Source organism: Rhagoletis pomonella, unplaced genomic scaffold (assembly GCF_013731165.1).
Source record: "Rhagoletis pomonella isolate Grant_MI unplaced genomic scaffold, Rhpom_1.0 Rhpom_scaffold_00001, whole genome shotgun sequence".
NCBI classification, from domain to species: Eukaryota; Metazoa; Arthropoda; class Insecta; order Diptera; family Tephritidae; genus Rhagoletis; species Rhagoletis pomonella.
The window spans coordinates 6,774,485-6,788,864 of record NW_023458555.1 but is presented as its reverse complement, the minus strand read 5'-3'; the positions used below and the strand labels follow the sequence as shown (position 1 = coordinate 6,788,864).

The window sequence follows — 14,380 nt, the reverse complement described above, 5'->3', positions numbered from 1 at the left end:
GCCGTTAGGTCACTGTGGCTCGCTTGTCTTTTAATTTTTTTTTCTCTTCTTTTATTGTATTTGCATATTTAATGTTTTTCTTTCTTATTTTTTTATTTTTTATATTCGCTTCTGGCCTTTCTTTGACATTGACAGTAGCTTTCGCGTAAAAGATTTTTGCCGCTGTCTGTTTTTCATTACTCTTTTTTGCAGCTGTTCTTTTGCTTTCGCATTGTTTGTGTGTGCTTTTTTGGCGTGTGGCTTATTTTTGCACTGATTGTTTGCAATTTTTACACGCTCACTTTAAATGCTTACTGTTTTAACGAATTCATTTTTATTATTTTTTGTAGTCTGCTCTGCAGTGGCTTGTGCGTCTTTTTTAAATTTATTTTGAGTTTTGTTTAATATATATTTTTTGTGTTTTGCGCCACCTTCATCGTACCTCACTCACCGCATTAATTTGTTTAACAAATTTTGCATACGCACGCACTTAAAAATATACAGAAGGTACCTTTTTCTGTCCACATCTTTTCGTTTGGCCGTTTTGTGCGTTTTTGTGTTCATCGATCGCATCGCTTTTGTTTGGATGACTCACTTTGTGGTAGATGGGTACAAAAAAAAAAATCGAGCTAAAAAAAGCACTGTCATCTCTCGTTTTTATTTTTGGTTTATGGTGTAGCATGCAAATTTGTATTTTTGTTTTTCGATTTTTTACTTTTGTTTTTTTTTTTTTTGGTTCCCTGCCAGCAAAGAAAGATTTAATACAGGGATTACTTTTAAAATCCCAAATGGTTAAGCTTCGAAATTATACTAACATATGCTTTTGTTTATGATTTTGCAAACAATTCCCTGCGTCGTATGGAATGTGACGAGTCACAAATATTCAAGGACAGTTCTGGGATATTTCTGATTTCGTTGCTAGAAAATATTTAATATTATAACGGTCTTAGGGCACAAACTGCAAGACTTTAAAGGTAAATTTTACACATTCCATGCTGTTTTGGATTCAAATATTTCAGAGATTCGCAAACTTTCTTCTTTAGACAAAGGTAGACCTTGAAGTTTCGTAATCATCCTCTTGGCTGCTGTTCTGAAGAACTCTAATTAGAGCAATAGATGTGATTCTATTTTTGAATTTAATTAAGGTTTGATAAAACAGCAGCCATAATTTCACTAAGCAAACTGCTTGCGACTAGGGTTCGAACGATACTATCGATATTGAGTAAGTATCGATACTGAGGGTATAAAAATGAGTACTTTAATACTCGATACCTTATTTGGTGATTTTACTCGATACTTTGCAAAGTACTTGTAGTATCGAATACTTTTTAAAACGCACAATTTTTAAATTTTTTCTTCCATTGCTTTCTTTGCTTATATGGATTACTATCATTCAATTTTGTCTATCACTTAAAATAAACTGCAATTGCGTGTATTCTGTTGCATAACATAAACCAAATAAGTGAAGGTTTAGTGGCCTTATTCATAAAAAATAAAGTAGATTTAAAGAGCTTAATAAAATGACATTTTCATACATTTTTCAGTTTATAAACCTTTTTTATTTTTTATGAATAAGGCCATAAAACTTTATGCAAAGTTCACGAAAATGCAGATTTTTTAGAAACTTTTTGGGAATGCAGTTTTGTAACCTATTCAAATTTACGTGTAGCCTACTACCGTTGACTTTTAATTCAAACTTGCACATTATTATACTAAAATTGAATAGGCTACAAAAATGCATACTAAAACTTTACAAAAATTTCTTAATAAAACTTGAAATTCGTGAAAGTATATATATATATATATATATATATGTATGTACATTTGACGTTAAAATTACTTCTAACCTGAAGGTAAGTTCTGCAATGAAATAAAAATCAAATATTTTAAATTTCTATTGTTTTAATTTCAGAAAATAACTAGATATACGATTGAAGAATAAAATAATTTTAGTATCCCAAAAAACGTATTTTAATGAGTCCGATACTGAGTAGTATCGATACTTTTTCCCTGATACTTTTAGAGTCTTTTCATGAAGTTAAGGAGGCTCTGCTTTGTAGTTTGTTCACTTGACTATGTCAGATAAAAAAAAAAGATTAAATAAACAGTAAGGAGTAAAAATTCAGGGCAATAAAAACGAAAGATATTACATCTCGTTGCTAGTAGGGCAATTATTACAAGCCTTGCATGTGACTATAAAAGCTTTAGAATTTCATGGGCTGAACAATTACAAGAGTAAATGCGTTTGTGAATTAAACATTCAGACAATTTATCCTCAAATGGAATTCAAAAAAATAAAAAATAAATACTTAATTATCGAGACCGCTGAAACTTGGTGGAATTTTCAATAAAGCGTTTCTAACAAATTCTAAAAACTTACCCACGGATTTGGCCATTTTGTGTAATCACTTTGCAAACGTGGAAATGTCCCAAACGTCGACGAACAAATTTCAGCAACGAGTTTGCTTATTCTCAGTCCTAACTAACCTATTTTTTGTAATCTCAAATCAAAGATGTATCTATGTAAAAACCACCGAAAAAATAGCACACAAAACTTTTTTTCGAGCACTAGAAAACTAAATGAAACTGAAGAAAATTAATTAGCGCACACACACACACACACACACACACATACGCACAGCAATAGCCACACGCACTTTTTTTCACTTGATTATCTGTAAGCACTTTACCTCTGCTTTATTAGATTCTCACGAAACAAGGTCAAATTGTGTTTTCTTTTTCAACACATTTCACATTCCGGTAGCTGCTTTTATAACTATTTAACACATGATCACACATGATGCCACACATCGACCGCCAGCAACACCGACACCACGACGCGCGACCACAAACTGACGCGACTCTGATAAGGCGACCGACCAGCGAAGCAACCGCGGTTGAGCAATGGCGCTAGAAAAATTAATAGAATCAGAAAAGATGAGTAAAATAATGATGGAAGATCTTCAGGGAGGAAGAAGGGGGTTAATGTAATGGCGGCGTAGAGAGCCAAGTGGGCGAAGTGGACAAAATCGTGTTGAACTATTTACTACCTGCTGATGCAACACTTAATAGGGAAGCAGACGATGCGTTTCGAAGAAGAAAAGTAGTAAGAGGTGAAGTGAGTGGAGGTGAGCGGAGCGGAGAATTGAAAACTAACCGTAGCGACATACCTACTTCATTTACTTTTTAACGCAAAGAATGCTCATTTTCAAATCCTCCCGCTGGAGTAGCGCTTACTAGTATGTTTTTCTCACTCCACCGAAGCACATACCCACCACTGCTATGCCTCTGTAGTGTAGCTGATTAAGTATTACTGCTGCTAACATTCGCCTCCACTTACAATTATGTTAACACGCAATTAGAGTTGTTGGACTCGAGGCGGCAAAAAGGTAAGTAGCAAATAGTTAGGAACCAAGATGCTACGAAATGAGTAGTGGAATTGCGCCTCAAGATGACATTGGAAGATGGAAGGCATCTAGGGTAGGTAGTCCAAAGAGTGGGCACTATGCTGACAAACGACTGTCAGTGGCTTGAGCGCGCACAAAGTGGCCACAAGTGGTGTGGTGGGGTTGAGGCCTGCGAGGAGGTGTGAAAGACAACAACTATAAAGAAAAAGGCTAACACGAAGTAGGGAGTGTTGGCTATGTAAAGTGCTGTGCTGATGTAGTGGAGCAGAATGGAGTAGAGTAAAGTGGATTGAAGTGGAGTGGCCTGGCATGGCATGGCATGGCATGGCGTGGCGTGGCGTGTATTGGAGTAGCTGACTGCTAAATGCAGTAGCGCAAAGAATTTCTGCGAAAAAACGCGCAACAAACACTTGAATGTGTCAGTCGGCGTCAGCTTTATGAAGAACTATGTCTAACTTCAATATGAATATACATATGTAAGTGAGGAGAGGGAACAACTTCGAGGCATAAGAAACTAAATAGAGTGTTGAAAAACAAACACAACAATCGAACCAAAACAACGCTAAGTGGCATAGCGACTACTGGTCTTCAAGGAAACCAGAGAAAAAAAAAACAAAAACAAGTGAGCAACAACTAGTAGACGATGAGGAGGACGAGGCTGTTCTTGACATTTCAAAAGAACATACATACATACATATGTACATATGTAGTTATAGAAAAAAATAAAGATTTATCATGCATTTTATCCAACAAAAATAAAAGCCTCTCCACTTTTTTCCTACTCGTGACAATTGCAGCTGCATTAGTAGTGAAAATATTATTAACGTTTATTATTTTACTTACTTAAATGGAGACAATGGAGCCATGACTGAAATTTGCGTGGGAATTTCATGATTTTTCTATACATATCTACATACATATTTACCATTTACAAGTGTGACGACTGATTGCCGCAGTAACCGCAAAATGAGTGGAGTAAATTGTATTGTAAATCATAACAATAAATAAGTAAATGAGGTTGGGCCGTAAGCAGTGTGACCAGATGATAAAAATTCAGCTAAATTGACCTAAACAAAGGTTAGAAAAATTTAGAAGCAATGAAAAATAAGCTTAAAAAAGTCAAGTAAACGGTACTCCTTAAATTAATTATACATATTTTTTTTCGCTCAAAGCTTCCCAGATGGCTTTAAGATGTCCTTTTTCTGATCTCGCGACACGAATGCTCCAATTCTTTCTTTATATGACCTTCCATTCTTTGAAAAAAAAATAAAAACACCTTCTCGTCTGCTTCCGAGTAGCAGAGCTAATTCAGCTTCCAAAGGTAAGGTCTTTCTTAAAAATCCCTATATCCTTATTTGCCGTCCAGTAACATAATTGCAGATCGCTAGCTTAAAGCTTAAACAGACGGCAGGGTTGATCCGGATTAACTTGAACTTAATCCGGATCAACTGCAGCTAATTCCCGAGTTGATCCGGATCAAGGCTGCCGTCTGTTTATGCTTTTAGAGTGAAAATTTGCTAAGTCGACTTTTACCAAAAAAGTATATTTGGATACAAGAAACAAGAACAATTAAAAACGCATCATTTTCTAAACAAAACTCATTTACATTCAGTGATACGCAAATTTGTTTAGTCCAAAATAACCACAGAAAATGGTATAAGTCCCAAAAAGTACAAAAACTTTTTATTAACATTGTAGTCTTGGATTCAATTCGAGTTGTTTAACTTGAAATTTGAGAAATATTGTACTGCAATTTTTGCAAACTAAGTTACTGATAAAATTTTTTCAAAAGATTTTATTCTCTCCTGTGAAATTAAAAAAAAAAATGTTCTTAGCAACTTTTCACTGTAAGCTTGTGGTATATTTTGCTGAAAGAGTATACAATATCAATTAAATTATCTTGGCAGCTCGAATTTCCAAAGATTAGTCCCATTATTCAAACATTTCCGGGTAGGAAAAAAAGCGAAAGGGATAGTTCACCGCAAAGTTTTTTTAACAACTCTACGAAATCGTTTGTTTATTCAGTGTTATAAAAAGATGAAAATAACTTATAAAAAATTAAGCATTAGAAAATGCCAGAAAAAGGTAGCTATACTGAAAATTCTTAGGCTACAGCAAAGATATAATTGCTAAATCTAGTCTCAAAAATTTTAATCTGGTCACACTGGCTGTAAGCGTAAAGATTGAGAATGAGAATTGAAACGAAGTCAAAAAACTTAACGCAAGAATTGTTGTAAAAATTTTAAAGGCAAAGAGCAACATAAAATCAATAACATGCAGAAAATTGTAAGACCACGCTACTGAATGTAGGCACGGTATGAGTTGAGGAGAAAGAGTTGCCAGGTACATACATATATGAAATTTTATAAAGGAACTTCCTATAGATACGGTCAGCAGGTTTTACGGGCTGACCTTGGTGCATACATATGTGTGTATTACCTACAAATTACGGTCGTGTGACCTACACTTTTCCCAAATATAAAGCTTCTAAAAAGTTCAGAAAAACTTTAAAGGCTTAGAAATCAATATGCTCGTACTGTAGCCACATTAAACCTAGACTACTTCTCTTGCGTTTCCTGGAAATAGCATTTCGTTTGTCCTAATGAAACTACCGTGTCTCTTTAACCAAATCACAGAAACGGCAGACGTCTTTTAAGCAAATACCTATTTGGCTGGTGTCCGCTATCTATGTAATTTCCCTTTATGCCCTCGTGCCCATAAAAGCTAGATGTTATTGCAATTAATAAAGAAAGGCTTGCCATGAAAACTTGGCTGTCGCCTGGCTTTCACTGAAGATTTCAGCTCTCTCATTGCGATAGTTTTTGGGCTTATCTCTACACACAGATTGTTGGCATATACTTTCGACCGATCGGCTAACTTGCCATTGGCACATCCTTGTTCTAGGTCCATTGACGCCTGCTTCTATGCATTCTAGAGCTGTCAGTGTACCAGTCTGGATACGTTTTTCCAGCTTTTCTCCCTAGCAGCAGCTCAGAACCTAATATATCCATATTCCTACAGGATATGATGATCTTTCCTCTTCCAAATTCCTCACCAGCGCAATTAAATAAAGTTCGCTCTATGGTTAAAGGTAGCGGCTCCAACTGGGACCGTATTTCGATTGCTAGGATCACCGTACCTAGAGGCAAACGAACTAAATGGAACTCACCCAAAGACTTCGCGAGGTTTCCTAGCAACAAAAATTAGATATTATCCTCGCGCCATGAGTTCTTACATACATTACAACCAGTAAGGAAGCATACTCCCTGACTTTAATTTCTCTCGCCCACCCTATTCAATGCAATTCTGCTGAAGCTTATTAAATACAGTAAAGACTATAAAAGTACATTGTGCTCTTCACTAAGGTCTGCTATTCATATATCAAAAATGTTCAGCCGATATAGAAAGGGTCTGGCCTCTTATTTGTGTTGATAATCGAAATGCATACTATTTTACATCGCAACATATGGCAACTCTGTCGCTAATAGCCAACCAAGAAGTCACAAGTCATTGCTACTTTTACACTTCCTCCTCCACACTTCATAACAATAAATAAAAAAAAAACACTCACACATTAAACTACCTGCATACATATTTACATACATACTTATATACAACTGCACTTTGGTGTTTTTTTTTACATATTCACGCCCTTCTTTCAACTTTCAAGTCATCCGCGTCCGGACTTGGATTTACATGCGTTCGGCCAACATCGTGCAGCTCAACAGCCCCAGCCGCAGCAACAACAAGAACAAGAACAGCACTAACTATTATGCTTCCTTAAGCTCCATACACTGATTGTCGCTGTTTACCTTAACTGCCCCTACTTCTGCGGTCCGCCCTCCTCCTACAAACATCGTCGTCATCTTACAAAGTAAATTATAAGTAAATTTGTGGTTTCAGTCTCAATGACTTCCACAAAACACACACAGGCAAACAAACAGACACACCAGACCAATTTGAGAATTGCCAATCCCTCGGGCAATCGAGTTGTCGGGAGCAGTGCCCATGAGTATTATACATAATTGTACTCGTACTTGTAAAATCAGCCATGACCCGCGAAGCCAGCAACGAGTAGGAAAGCGTAAAAAAAAGTGCGGTAGCTTCTGTGTTGGCTATTTATGAGCGAGTTGTTGCATTTTGCAATGCCAGGCATTTTTTCAACCGATTTTGCATAGTTTTCGAGTTTATAGTTTTAAAATCATAAATGCCGCATTTGTAGGTTGATGGAGTGCAGTGGCAATAAAATAATGTTTGCTGTCTGCAGAGCACTATTTGCATATAGAACAATAAAAATGTTGGAAAAGCGCGAAACGGTAGCAGTTCGACATACTTAACGGTCATTAAGTTAATTGAATTGCCCATGTTTACAAGTAAACAAAAATAAATACATACAAACATATGTACATATATGTTGTACAGTACAAAAATATATGCAAATGACATTTCAGTGGTGTAAATATGGCCTTAGACTTTACATTTTTGGACTTGTTTACCTTCAATTTATATTATTTCCTTTTTCTAGGTATGTGTGTATGTGTGTACATATATACCGGCTGAGGTATCATAACTACAGATGCAAAAATTCTATATAGAAAACCAGCAAGGTGGGCTTATTTCGATATTCCGTAGGAATTTGGGTTCGCCAAATTAAAAACTGGACGATTTTTTTCTGGTAATCTAAAAACTGGACATAGTTTGTGGTGATAAAAACTGAACATAAATAAAAATTTTTTCAAAACTCAGCAAAAATATTTCGTCATTTAAAAACTGCACAAATAATTTCTATCATAAAACACAGCAAACAAAGGTAAAAAATAGAAATTTGACCATTAAAAATGGAGCATAAACTTTTGATAAATAAAAATTGTTCAATGTTATAACTGGGCATTAGGGTGGTCCAAAAATACGCGTGGGAAAAGTAAAGTCGGAATTTTTATGCTCTCACCCCCCCTAGGATTCTTCTATACCGAAAAAAATGTTTCCCAATTTTTTTATTTCAAAATTAAAAAATATTTTGAGGTCGCTCAAAGCGCCCAAAGTTTTCCATGTATTTTGTATGGGGAAAAAACAACTTTTCGTAGAAATGGTATAGAATTCTTAAAAACCAATATTTTTCTATGAGAGAACTCAATTTGTCTGCAGCTGATTCCCAATAATAATACTCAAATTTTTATTTAACCATTTTTTCATCGCAACTTTAATTTTTAGGTCCGCCGAAAACCCACAAAAACCCCAAAAAATTCAATAAAAAATCGTTAGTATTAAAAAATTGTTAAATAAACAATTGGGTCTTATTACTGAAGGTCTCCTGAAGAGAACCAGAGTTTTCCGATCGAACTTTTTGTTCCCAGGATCAAGCAGTAGGTGTACGCAAATATATAAACACAGGAAAGTGTATGTTTATGGCACAAATGTGTGTTACATACTTTGGCCAACGTTTTTTCTTTGACACTACGAAAAACCCAAAAACACTCCACTTTTTGGCTCATTTAACTCCGCCAGAAAATAATAGAACGGTAACGCTGATTGATGGTGATACACGAGGGCAACGAGTAAATATAAACTTTTTTTTTTTTTAAAGAACACGCATTTGTTCTTCTGAGGATCAGCCCCCCTTCACGCAATTTTTTTCTTAAAAAGACACCTATAAATAAATCTATTGATTTCTTACCTTTTTTACTAAATTCAACTCAAATCAAGCAGACCTCCTTCCATAACTGTAAATAAATAGAAAACAGAAGAATAAATTAGCTTTCGTGATATATGTATGTGCATATGGAAATATATACATATAATGTATGTGTGTATGTAATTTGTTTACAATTCAAATTAGAACATTTAGCACTAAAAATAGCACCTAATCTCGTATCATATCTATTAGCAGGTTCCCACATTATAAACCCCATCAAACACACCCAAGCAACTGGCACCACTCCTCGCTACACGCCATAGTGCACCCAGAAGTCCATAAACAAGACTTTAACTAGTACATCTGCACATACATATTTACTCATAACTGTACGATCAAAAAGAACCAGGCACGCAGTGGTGACCGGTATTCCTCGGAATTACGTGCGTAACAATTAGCTTTCTTTCCGGTATGTCACACACGCATTTCGGCATGACCCAGAAGCAAAAAAAAAAAAAAACGCTTGCTCAACGCTCATACATACACTCTAAAAAATCTGTTTAAAAATGCGACTATAAATCGAGTATATTTTTGTTTATTTTTAAAATTTTTTGGTAAATTTACACGATAAATATGTATTTTTCTCGTTTACACATTTTCGTGTGTAAAAATCCTTTTTGTCAGCGGCTTTACACAATTTTACGGGTGAAATCAAACAGCAGATGTGTATTTTGTAGCTTTTACACACTTTCGTAGTAAATTTACGCACAGCACAGCAGCTATATTACACTCTAAAAAGTCCGAAATTTAAACAAACTATTCGTTGAACAATCGAGCATGTAACTTCGCGAATAATAAGGTAGGAAATAAGTAACCTACCTTTTAGCTATGAAATCTACACAATTTTTTTTTAGAGTGTATGTATGTACGAGCTAAAACGTGTGTGTGTATTGGTTTGAGATTTGTTTGGGATTTGTTTCCATTCACAGAAAATGTTGGTTACCATCGCTTGTTTACCTTTTGAATGAAAACATTTAGGAAAATAACTAGCGACGTGGCGCGTTACTGTTGTAAGCGATTCTAGGAAACACACTCGAATGGATGGGTTAACGAAAAGAACAAGCATGACGGGTGTGACAAAGTGGCGTGATAAAATTTGACTGCCCTACGCAAGTGTATAACTCTTTGATGATAGCTGCCCTGATGGAAAAACTTTATGTAGATGGTACTCATATATCAAAAGCATCTTTTTTATAAAGCAATCGCATTTCTGGCTAGTATAGTTTAGGACGAATGGATAGGGATTGAGTCAAGAGCTTGTGTCTGTTACGCGGTTTTGTACTTTAAACGACGATATGTATGTATATATCTCATCAGCAGTAATTCATACCGCCGAAAATGGCATAAAGTACATATTTGAGGGCTATAATAGCCTAATATAAATGTCACAAAAGATGAGATGCACCTTAAAATGCATTACTAGAATCTACAAGGTAATAGCCCGAGGCACACCCTTTCAGTTTTCTTTCACTCTAATATGCAGCATCATGTAGGTGCAATTACCTTTTTGGTAAAAGACCGCATTTAATTCTCTATAGATCCTTCTTTCTCATATTCCCTACTAAATTTTTTTTTTTCATAGATAGGCTCCTCTGGCCCTCATACCCTCATATGTACATGGATATGGAAAAGACGCCAATATCTTAACTGCTTAGATCTGTTTCTCTATAGATTTTATATGGACAAGCGCAGAGTAAAAGCTCTCTCCAGTGATCGCTCTCAATAAAGTGGAAGACACGTTTAGACAAAATTCTACATTCACCAAGTATAAGCTTTCCAGTTGTATACTAGTGATTTTCCTGCAGGGTATGTACTTGTGAACCTGTTAAAAGTGCTACTCTAAAAACACAAATGTAAGTATTCAACTTTAATTACTTTTTACGGTGTCATATTTAATTTTTCTCTCAACACCTTTGGCACTCAGATATTTGAAGCATTTTTGACGCTGTTCTCACATTAAAATCTCTAATTTAAAATGCATACCTGTATGTTTGTAAACTTATATTCCCGTAGTTATAGGCAAAATAAAGTCGACTGAATTTTAAAAGTTAAATGCATCTTTTTGACATAAATTTTGATGGGATAGCTGTCGAAAAAGCAGCAACTAACTTTAGAGTCAACTTCATTTTGGCTATAACTACGGGCCGAACACTTTGAGTTTTTATGTTACCAGCAGCTGAAGACTTGCGAAATTCAATATTTAACACAGTTGTCTGACAGACCTGAGGCCAAAAAATGTGGATGATGAAACAATTTTTTTTCGAAAAATTATCAAACTTTATTGGTCTATGCTGTATATGCTTCATGACTGGGTTGTTTTATGTGGAAGTGGCCTTGTTCAGTGGTCTGGTAGTTTCCCCCCGATGAGATTTATGGTACAGAAAATTTTCTACTAAATAACTAATAACTTTGTAGCCGAAGAAATAACACTCTTTATCGATAGCCAAATGCCAAGCAATAAAATACAAAATAGTGAAAACGGGAATTGCGTGTCGTGTTGGCATCAACACAAATCCCCAAATAGACCCGAAATACCGAAAAGTTCTGGAAAATTCCCGAAAGATCCCAAAAAATTATAGCACGTAGAATACCCATAAAGTAAATTACGAAAAATCTAACAAAATATCCGGAGAAAATCTTGAAAAGTTTCGGAAAATTCCGAAAATCGGGAAGCAATTCAATATTGTGTAAATATCGAAAAAAAACGCAAATAATACCGATTATTTGTTATTTTCTAAACACCCCAAGTGTTCACTCTGCAGTCGAGGCGGCTGAAGCACCTGGGGTCGAGCACCTTCATTGGCCTGGCAGTGATATCGCAGGTGGGCCTTTGGGACTTCCTTAACTTCCATTTAGAGTAGTTAATTTGCTCATCACCGTAAAGCCTTGGTTATAATTTATTTTCTATAGAAAATCCTAGCAAGCTACAAAAAAAAAATACCGCCGACTGCAAAAAATAATTAAAATTTCACAAACTTTTTAAGAATGTTAATGTATTCGCTAAAGTACATATTGTTCTTAAAGACAAATTGCAATAAAACAAAAAAAAAACAGCAAAAGGTGTGAACAAATAGCAATAATGTTTATTTGAGTTTGTTGTTGTTTTCTCACAAATCTTCAGAATTCCAAGAGAGTCACGTTTTTGTAGTTTATCTGTTTTTTTTTTGCTCCGCTTGCTGCCCTACAAACAAATTCCTGTTCACGTTATACTCTTAAGAACGTATTTATGTACAGTGGCGGGAAAATAAATAAGTACGCGACCTTTTAACCCGTTTTATTTATTTTTTTTTTAAGAAAGTATAACGGTAAGTTCTAACTACTTTAAATCTGCACTTTATTATATCAAAACTTAGTGGGCTATAAAACTGCATACCTAGCATATTTTGAAATCTGAATAAAAAGTTTGAAACTTTGATGGACATTCGTTGGAATTCGTTGAATTTTTATAAATCTTGAACGAAGTTTAAAATGTTGGCTCACATGGTTTTCGTTAGATAGTGGGCTATACTTTTATAAAAACCAAAAAAAAAAAACAATAAACATTAAAGAAACAATAGAAAACTATCCAAAACGTGTTAAGATATCGCGTCCCTTTTTGTTTGCCCGCCACTGTATGTACCCGCATTACTATTCTGTTGTAGTATGTATCCATTTAACTACATATAACAACTTATTTCATATTCATTATTAATTTTTATTGTTGCAACATATGAGTTTTTATTAACATAATTTTTTCTAATGAATCATAAAAAATAGCTTCATCGTGACATTGTGGGTTCTTTTTATATTTTTTTTTACCCTGTTTTGAATCTCGTAGTTCATTGTTAAATTTTTTCACTCGTTTCTTTGCCAATTTGTTTTGAATTGCTCTGCGTTTATTTGCGGCGATTCCTTTGCGCGTTCTAGTTCTTTTGTTTTCTCATACACGTGTCACTCAAGTAGCTAATTTGTCATAAATTTTTTTTTTTTTTTGTTTATTATTCATTTTTATTTTAGAGTTGTTTCGCATTCCAATTTTTTGTGCCTTTCAAAGGTACTTTTATTTTTTGCTTAAAAAGTATTTGCTAGCAATGAATAACTGACTAAATTGATTTTTTTCTTTTTCTACAAATACATATGTATGTATGTATATATGAACATACCCTGCAGGAAGTGGTGCTAGCTTAAAGCTAACTGCTGACTATTTGCCGAAAAGTCAGACTTGGATATCCCTGCATTAGGTGTCAACTAACTTGTCACTAACTACTTTTGGGCAAGAAATTTGCGTAATTTTTTTCTCTTTTTAAAATGTTGATTTATTTATTTTATTTAGCATTGCATATTTGTTTCTTTGTTTACATATTCTGCTGCGAATTCCGCTGGACATAGCATCAAAATGATAAACTTAAATTTCGATCTTCAATTTATTTGTCCTACACCTTGGAAGTCCCGAAGAATGTGTATTCTAAGTAATTTTTTTATGAGAATATTTATGTAAATAGAAACTTATTTAAAGAAAACATACCCCCGATTTTTTTTCATTACTTTGCAACTAACTTTTAATTGGTTTTGTCATAGCTAATTAAAAATTAGCTATTTATCGAAATCCCGCAAAAAAGCTAACTGGTTATGTCAATTGATAATTTTTTACTGCAGGGTACGCACTCATTTGCATTGTTCTCGTATAAATATTGCGAGTAGTTGCCGTCTCTTTATCCTTTCACAGCTAATTAATTTGTTGACTATCTTGAAGCAATCTGCAGATGAGATCTCACTCCGACCGGCACGGCACTTCTTCAGTCACTTTAATTAGGCAAGTACACACATTTCTTTACCTACATAAATACATACCTACTAACATTCAAACATACATATGTTCACACATTTAAAGATGCAAATGGTAATATTACAGCGTCGAAAATTTTTAATTTAAAAATACATTTGTTTTCTTTTTCTTTCACTCCACCTTCGCAGCATAATCACAAAAATAAATTTAAATATCTCTTGCTCTAAACACAAAATTTCTTTACAAATTGATTTATAAATACAGTGAAACCTCTATATAGCGAGGTTGAAATGAAAACCTCAATACAAATAAAAATGGAAATTTTTGAAAGTAATTCATTATATACAGGCTCTTGAATAGGCACTTTGATTTATAGAGGCTTTTGCTAACGGGAATTAACCGTCAATATGTTCTCAAGGTTTTCATACTCAAAATGTTTTCATTATAACTCTCTGTGGAGCATTTTTGTATCGGAAGTTTCGCAACAGCGAGATTTTTTTAGGAGACTCAATAAAAATTGTTCTACATTGAGTTTTT

The 14,380-nt window shown here is 34.5% G+C and overlaps 1 protein-coding gene across 3 annotated transcripts in view; it reads right to left on the bottom strand.

Annotated features, from left to right (window-relative positions):
* The window catches only part of LOC118737392, a 207,215-nt gene that overhangs the window by 146,944 nt on the left and 45,891 nt on the right, over positions 1–14,380 (bottom strand). For all 3 annotated transcript variants that reach the window (XM_036467855.1, XM_036467864.1, XM_036467872.1), the window contains exon 3: positions 9,061–9,106. The gene's annotated coding sequence lies outside the window, so the exon portion shown is untranslated. The remainder of the gene's footprint in view (positions 1–9,060; positions 9,107–14,380) is intronic.